Source organism: Camellia sinensis, chromosome 5 (assembly GCF_055761805.1).
Source record: "Camellia sinensis isolate YWXY chromosome 5, ASM5576180v1, whole genome shotgun sequence".
NCBI classification, from domain to species: Eukaryota; Viridiplantae; Streptophyta; class Magnoliopsida; order Ericales; family Theaceae; genus Camellia; species Camellia sinensis.
This window is the reverse complement of record NC_138965.1, coordinates 106,768,093-106,777,181: the sequence shown is the minus strand read 5'-3', so window position 1 is coordinate 106,777,181 and position 9,089 is coordinate 106,768,093.

Sequence of the window (9,089 nt, the reverse complement as noted above, 5' to 3'; positions counted from 1 at the left end):
CATGGCCGGGCTACGATCGTCCAACTTCCTTTTCTCCCTCTCCAAAAACCCCCCGACCTCCATGGCAGCCCTACTCTCTAAAGCCTAGAAATACATGAATGTCGAAGATTCACTGGCTGCTCGGCAGGATCCAATATCTAAAAACCCGACCCCCAGAGAAAAGAGAAAAGACTTAGAACCCAGAAACACCTAGTATAATAGCCAAACACCCCACTATACCGACCGACCTCCTCGCACTGACCGGTCGACACCCGCTCGACCGCCCGGTCGGTTCGAGCGGTACACGCCCCTTAATTCTCCCATGGAACAAGTCTTCCACCAGATCCAACGGGACTACCCCCTCAAATGGCCCCTACCCTCACGGACCCCTTCCAATCGGAAAGACCATTCCAAATATTGTCGTTTCCACCAGGACCATGGCCATAATACTGATGATTGCATCAACCTCAAGGATCAGGTCAAGACCCTCATTCGCCAAGGGCGTCTCAGCCGATTCACGGACACCCACCCACAGCAGAGGCAAAGAACCGAGCCCCTCAGAAACAACCGCCGGCGTACCTCACCCCGGCAGCCAGCCCAACCTAACCAAGGTCATGATCGCCCCCCACAACAGCCTCGGCCGCCAGGTAATCCCCCTCCGCCAGTTGGTGAAATCCGAGTCATTTAAGGTGGCCTTACTTGTGGCGGACCATCCCGCTCCGCTCAGAGGGAAGAACTCAAGAAGATAAGGCAAGGCTCGGACAGAGCAGTTGCCACGGTAGATCGACCCTCCAAACAGCCCAAGCAGTGGACAGAGCCCATCACCTTCACGGACGCCAAATGTACAGGTATCCGTTATCCTCATGATGACCCTCTCGTCACTTCTGCCCTCCTCTCCAACTATAAGGTCAGACGGGTTCTCATTGACAACGACAGTTCTTCAGACATCATATTCCTCAACTGCTTCTGCCAGCTCAAGATTGGGAAGGAAAGCCTGTCTCCCCTTCAAACCCCTTTGGTCGGTTTCACTGGCGACCGGGTGACCTCTATCGGCTCCATCGATCTCCCCCTCACCATCGACGAATACCCACAGCAGACTACCAAGTTGGTCACTTTCCTTGTGGTCGGCTGTCTCTCGGCCTACAACATCATCCTTGGTCGCATCGCCCTTAACACTTTCCAAGCTATCACTTCAACCTACCACCTCGCCATAAAGTTCCTTACCGACTTGGGCGTCGGGACAGTAAGGGGAGAGCAGACTGTAGCCAGGGAATGTTATGTCGCCTCACTCAAGGAAGTCAAGCTGAATGAGGCCATGATCATTGAAGGACTTGACGTCCGAGATGAGGACGAGCTGATTAGAGGAGAACCGGTTGAGGAGCTCGTTGAGGTTCTCATCGATCCCACCAACCCTATGAAGATTGCCAAGATCGGCAGCCAACTATCCCCCCAAGCTAAGGCCGACCTTACCGCCCTTCTGATCGAGCATAATGATGTGTTTGCCTAGACCCATTCAGACATGTCGGGCATCGACCCCACTTTCATAACTCACCGCCTCAGCATTGAACCCTATTTCCAACCTTACCACTAGAAGCAGCGCATCTTCCATCCAGAGCGCAATACACTTATAACCGCAGAGGTTGACAAGCTCCTTGAGGCCCAATTTATCAAAAACGTGGATTACCCTAAATGGTTGTCAAACGTGGTCCTAGTCCGGAAGAACAATGGCAAATGGCGACTCTGTATCGATTACTCTGACCTAAACCGAGCTTGTCCCAAAGACAACTATCCTCTTCCCTGCATAGATCTGCTGGTTGACGCCACGGCTGGTCATCAAATGCTCAGCTTCATGGATGCTTTCTCTGGGTACAACCAAATCCTGATGCACCCATCCGATCGGGAATATACATCCTTCATTACCGACCGAGGTACCTACCACTACCACGTGATGCCATTTGGACTGAAGAATGCTGGGGCTACCTACCAATGGTTGGTCAATGCCGTTTTCCATCATCAGATAGGTCAGAATATGGAAGTCTATGTTGACGACATGCTAGTCAAGAGCAAACTCTCTATTGATCATCTGTCCGACCTGCGAGAGACCTTCGCCACCCTACGCAAGTACCAAATGAAGCTCAACCCAGAGAAGTGCGCCTTCGACGTAAGATTTGGAAAGTTTCTGGGTTTTATGGTCAGTCAGCAGGACATTGAAGCTAACCCTGAAAAGATCAAGGCCTTGATTGAGATGCAGTCACCCAGAACGGTTAAGGAGGTTCAAAGGCTCACTGGCCGAGTTGCGGCCCTCAACCGCTTCATTTCCCGCGCAACAGATAAGTGCCTACCATTCTTCAAAGTTCTTCGGCAAACTTTTGAATGGACAACTGAATCTGAAGAAGCTTTTCAACAGTTGAAGTAGTTCATGGAAAATCCCCCCTCCTTTCACAAGCAACTACGGGCGAGCCCCTCTTCCTCTATTTAGCCATCTCAAGCACCGCAGTCAGTGTATCTCTTATCAGGGAGGATGACTCTGTCTAACGGCCGGTCTACTACATCAGTCGGGCTCTCCGGGGAGCAAAGCAGAATTACCCGCTGCTAAAAAAATTATCCTTGGCCTTGGTCACCACCTCCAGACGGCTCCGTCCTTACTTCCAGGCCCATTCCATAGTGGTTCTCACCGACCAACCCTTGAAGAAGGTCATGCAGCAACCAGAACTTTCCGGCAGACTCATGCAGTGGTCAGTGGAAATCAGTCAATTTGACATCTCCTACCGGCCTCGAACAGCAATTAAGGGACAGGCTATCGCGGATTTCATCCTGGAATTCACTAATCCTACCCCAACCGTTGCACCCTCACTTCCACCAACCCCTACCGAGCCAGAAGACCCGCATTCATGGACTCTCAACGTGGATGGATCATCCCGCAGGGAAGGTAGTGGGGCTGGCCTCATTCTCACTGCCCTTGAGGGTGGCTATTTCAAATGTGCTCTCCGTTTCTTGTTCAATGCCAGTAACAATGAGGCCGAATATGAGGCATTGATAGCAGGACTCCTCGTCAAGGACATTGGAGTCAGCCACATCTGGGTGTTCAGCGACTCCCAGCTCATTGTCGGCCAGATTACGGGGGAATTCGATGCCAAGGAGGACACAATGTGGGCTTACAGGGTTATGGCCCTCCTCCTTGTTCGCCTCTTTAATACCTTTCACATCAAGCACATACCTCGGGCAGAAAATTCCAAGGCAGATGAGATGGCTCAGTTGGCCTCTGCAGACCAGTCCGACCTCAGCCACGGTGTCCGCCTTGAATACCTAGCCCACCCGGTCATCTCACCCGACTTACAAGAAGTGCAGTTCCTCCAAAACGAACCTATCCCTTGGGCGTCCGACATCTTCTTATTTTTGACAACAGGGGAACTCCCAGATGACCAACAGTAGGCCGCCAAAGTCAAGGCCCGGTCGTCCAATTGCATCCTGGTTAGCGACGTGTTGTACAAATGTGGTTTTTCACGCCCATACCTGCGATGCTTCAATTCGGCTCAAGTAACCTATGTAATGCGGGAAATCCATGAGGAAATTTGTGGTAATCATTCGGGCGGCAGGTCTCTGGCCCACAAAATACTCCGTATTGGTTATTTCTGGCCAACTCTCAATCAAGATGCGACTGATTTCGTGCTCAAATGTGATAAGTGTCAACGTTTTGCCAACATCCCCCATGCTCTTCCTACAGAGTTGATCACACTTTACAGCCCTTATCCGTTCGCCAAATGGGGGATCGACTTGGTCGGTCCACTTCCCGTCGGTCGAGGTCAGACCAAGTTTGTGATCGTCGCCATTGATTACTTCACCAAGCGGGTAGAGGCAGATCCCCTTGCCACCATTACCGATCGGAACACAACCAAGTTCATCTGGCAGTCGATCGTTTGCAGATTTGGCATCCCTCAGGCCATCGTCTCCGACAACGGCAAATAATTTGACAACGCAAAGTACAGGAAGTTCTGTGCCGTCCTCCAGATTCAACCATGTTTCTCTTCCCCTGGTCATTCCCAGGCCAATGGCCAAGTCAAGGTCACCAACCGTTCTCTCCTGAAGATCATCAAAACTAAGCTCGAAGCTGCTAAGAGACTTTGGGCTGAGGAACTACCGAATGTACTCTGGGCTTACCGAGCTACAGCTCGGACTCCCACTAGGGAAACCCCTTTCCGCTTAACATACGGCGCTGAGGCGGTTATTCCAGTAGAAGTCGGTCTGCCTACTCCCCGGATTTTACATCCGGATCCAGCACAAACCGAAGAGCTCCGTCGGGCAGACTTGGACCTAATCGAAGAACTTAGAGAGACCACCGCTGTCAGACTGGCCTCATACTAACAGAAAATGAAAACACACTACAACTGGAAAGTCCGACCAAGGGAGTTTGCTGCAGGGGACCTTGTCTTGAGAGAAGCAACTCTTGCCACCAAAAATCCGACTGAGGGTAAACTGGCAGCCAAATGGAAGGGACCTTACGTTGTGAAAGCCAGACCACGTACGGGCACCTACCGACTTCAGGACATGGAAGGTCGAGACCTCCCCCACCCATGGAATGCCGAACACCTGAAACGTTACTTTCAATAAGCTCCTACTTTTGTGTCGCTCAGTTATTGTATTTTCTTTTCGGCAAATTTACACATTCTTGATATCTCCTTACGCAATGTAACTTTTTAATTAACTGGGTTACACTTCCCCTGCCATCAATTATGTATCTCAGTATCTGTATGATGTCTCAATGACGTTTTGATTGCAGCACTCATCAAAAGCCTCAGCCAGACTGAGCATTATAAAGTCTCAGCCAGAACGAGCATTAAAAAGCTTCCTCCAGACCGAGCACTAAAAAGCCTCTGCCAGGCTGAGCATCATAAAGCCTCAGCCAGGCTGAGCATCAAAAAGCCTCAGCCAGACTGAGCATCATAAAGTCTCAGCCAGGCTGAGCACTAAAAAGTCTCAACCAAACTGAGCATAAAAAAGCCTCAGCCAGACTGAGCATCATAAAGCCTCAGCCAGACTGAGCATAAAGCACTCGTCCAGACCAAGCCTCAGCCAGCCTAAGCATAACAAGTCTCAGCCGGACCGAACGCCACAATTTCAGGTTCAGACTGAGTTCCTTACGACGTCAGTGAATCATAGCTTAGCCCCAACCGAGCACGCGTGCATGGCTCGGTCAAAGCCATCTATGCAAACTTCATGCTTGTGGAAGTAGTAGACACACTTGGTCACAATTCCAGGTCCAAGTCTTTACACCACTCTTTGCTTAGTCAAATTCCAAAGACGTTCTTACACGTTTTCTTTACAAGTCAGGTTATCTTCTTCTCAATCAAAGTATTACAAGTCAGCCTGTTTCCTTACATGACAAGCCTCACTCCAATAAACCACTAATCTACTTCAGTAGTGTGGCAAACACAAACTTATAATTTCATTACATTTTAAATTCCACTCTGCGTTGAGGAGTTCTTAACTTTACTCTGCATTGAGTCTTTATTACAAGTTCAATTTCAATTTGCATTGAGGAGTTCTTAACTTTACTCTGCATTGAGTCTTTATCACAAGTTCAATTTCACTCTGCATTGAGGAGTTATTAACTTTACTCTACATGGAGTTTTTATCACAAGTTCAATTTCACTGTGCATTGAAGAGTTCCTAACTTTACTCTGCATTGAGTCTTTATTACAAGTTCAATTTTACTCTGCATTGAGGAGTTCTTAACTTCACTCTGCATTGAGTTTCTATTACAACTTCAACTTCACTTTACACTGAGGAGTTCTTACATTTAGTTCTTATTACAAGTTTCACTTCACTTTGCACTTCACAATGAGTTCTACACCCGCTTCGCCCACGCCTCATTTATTTTAGCTGTACAAGAACAGACAATCAAACGAAAACATAATTGCAATTTTATTTACTCATAAATTTGTACATGAGTTCATTATAGCCATTCAAAAAAAAAAAAAAAAAAAAACTCTCTTAAGTACAAACTTTCTTCACTTCACTCATTCCTCCTCACTGGAAACAAGGTCTTCTTCTTCAATACCCTCATCCAGGGGGGTTTGGGCCACATCATCTTCACCAATTGTTACACTACTGAGGTCTCACACAAACGTATAATATTGTGATTCGAGGAGTCAGTAGATACTTTTGTGTAGCTTAAACATTTTCATTATTCGTTTGACAAACATACAAAATCAACTCTAATTTAGTTCGCATGTTTAAGTTTAGTTCGCATGTTCGAGTTTTCATTTTCATTAATCATTAAACATGCAATTTCACAATTTCTTTGCAATTTCACAATTTCTTTGCAATTTCAATATTAATTTCTTTATTATTTGTTTTTAAACTTACTTATCTTAATGTAAGGTAATGCGTTTTCTTTCAGTTTTCGTTTTCTCCATCAAATGCGTCCATTCTGAGTGCCCGTTTTATATCTGTCCTCTAAACCACAATTTCATATGACTTCTTTTCAACATGGGTCATGTATTGCTTAACAAATATTCAAGATATATTTAAGGTTGGAAACAAAATGAATCTGAATAGGTGTAGGTGAAGATTGAAGAAGGTGATAGAGTATGTGCGTGTTTAAATTGTGAGATGGGTTTTTATATTTGGTTAAACATCACTGGTTAGAGTTGATCTCAAGCATTGCCCATTTGCGGAGGTAATTTATGCTTAATAGATTTGGTTAAACAGCAAAGACATTCCCTTACAATAGGTATGGTTAATGATAAGAAAACTGATAGTGTAGTGTGCTTAATACATATATGGTTGAAGATCATCTAGCATGCTTAATACACCATTGAGTGTTATTCTTTGTTACTTTTTAATCTGAATGTTATTCTCTGTTTCTTTTCTTTTTTTTTCATTACCAAGATGAGTTCAATTTGATTGTTGATTTAGATTTTGTTATTTCTTTTTTTTCCTATTAGTTGGTGCGCTTTTTTATTTTTATTTTTATTTTTTTGAAGTACATTAGTTAATGACAGGGCTTTTTTTTCCCTTTGATTTGATGTCCAAGTCTGAATTTAGGACTTATTTGTTCTATTTTTTTTTTAATACTAATACAATTTGTTATTGAAGTGATTAATTATTGAAGTGATGAACATGAGCATGGAGAGAAGCCTACAGATCACCACCACAGGTGGTGATGGTGTAGTTGGTGGTGGTGGTGGTTTGTTGGTGAAGAAGAGAGGGAGGCCAATAAAGTATGACTCAGATGGTAACTTAAGACTACCATCTATATCACCACCACCACCAGGTTTTTCTTTCTCACCTCCTTTTCCATCATTATTTACACCGTGCCTTCAGACACGGACAGACCACTTGGTTCTGGTAACTGCCAGCTGCTTGAGATGAATAGGTGAGTTCATCAAATCAATCCTTTAAATTAACCTTTTCCCTTGCTGCAATTCAAGACTTCCTCCATCAAACACATTGAAAACAATAGGTATGGTTTAACTTGATTTTTATTTTTTTGAAGTACATTAGGTAGTGTGATTTTTATTTTTTTGAAGTACATTAGTTAGTGTTATTGCACATGGTTAAATCGGAATGAAAGTGTTTATTCATTCTCTTCATGGGTTTTAGGTTCATTGAAGCGTATGTGGAAATAATTCGACAACCTTATGTATGGGGTGAAGAGCCTGAGTTGCTGATGGCATCCCATGTTCTCAAGTAAGTTCTATTCACTGTTTCAGTGAAGCATTTATGTTGTCAGTATGAAGCAATTTATGTACAAAAAACAATATCATAGTGTTCATCAAAGTATTTTTGCATATTGCCTCATATAGAATGGTATTTGTCTATTTATTAGTTTGACAAAAGGGTTTGTTTCTGGAAAGTTATATTTGACACTGTTAGTTGAATTGGATGGGCATACATAGGGACATGTGAATGTGAGATTTCTGGGTTTTGGACCGTTCGTTTATCTAAATACAAATTTACCTCTTATGGTTTATGAGATTTTGTTCGTTCTTGGGTTTGAATCACACTTCAAATTTTTAAGTGATTTTGTTTTAACTGTTATGATGTTGAAAATTATGGTTCTGTCTTAACTATTATGATGCTGAAAATTATCTCCGATGGTAGTGTCGTTTTCTTTAATCTCAATATTTTATGGTGCTAAAAATGCTATTTGGTGCAAGTATGTCATATTCTGCCATTGATTAAACTCTGAGCTATTAGTTCACAATTGGTGGCTTGCTACAACTGAAAATGCTATTTGGTGCAGGTATGTCATATTCTGCCATTGATTAAACTCAATTGATTAAATTCTGGGAACTCTTTGAGCTACATTATTATTAAAGTATTAGGAAATGGATGAGTATCTATATAATAAAGCATGACAGTTTTTGAAAATATTTGGCATGCTTTTATTATTTATGTTAAAACCCAAACTTCAATTGTTCTTTCAAGTTTAATGCCCTACAACTCAGCAGGATTATATTACCCGTCTATTATTCTTTCAAGTTTAATGCCCTTTTTCCATTGTTGATTATGAAAACTTACAGGGCACTTAATTGCACTTAATTGCATTTGTTGATTATGCCCTTTTTCCACATGTACTGAATCAAGTTTTTACTTCTCCTGATGGCACACTTGGGCTCCAACCAATTGAAGTTTCTTCCTAATTTTTAAGAAAGGAAAGGTGAACAAGGGTTGTTTTGTCTGACCTCCCATTTGATTGTTTAAGCTTTATATATATAATCTAACCCCCAGTTGATAGACTGGAAGAAATAGTATGAATTAGGCTTGATGATTATATTTTATGCTGTTTGATTATTGCATTGAAGTGCATGACTGGTTTGACTTTTATCTTGCAGTATTTACCATTATATAATTTTGAAACTTGAAAAACATTTTTGGCTTCTTTCGCTAAGTCCTCAAACCCAACATTTTTGGCTTCTTTGGCTTCTTTTGCTAAGTCCTCAAACCCAACTTCCCAAACATAGGCTATATAATTTATATTAGATCTGCAGCTCTTTTCCAATAAGTTTGCCTTATTGTATTGAGTGCTTAATACATGCACTATTTTTGATCTATTATTTGTCGATCTCCATGATGCATTAATGAAGAAATTAATTGCTGTAAAC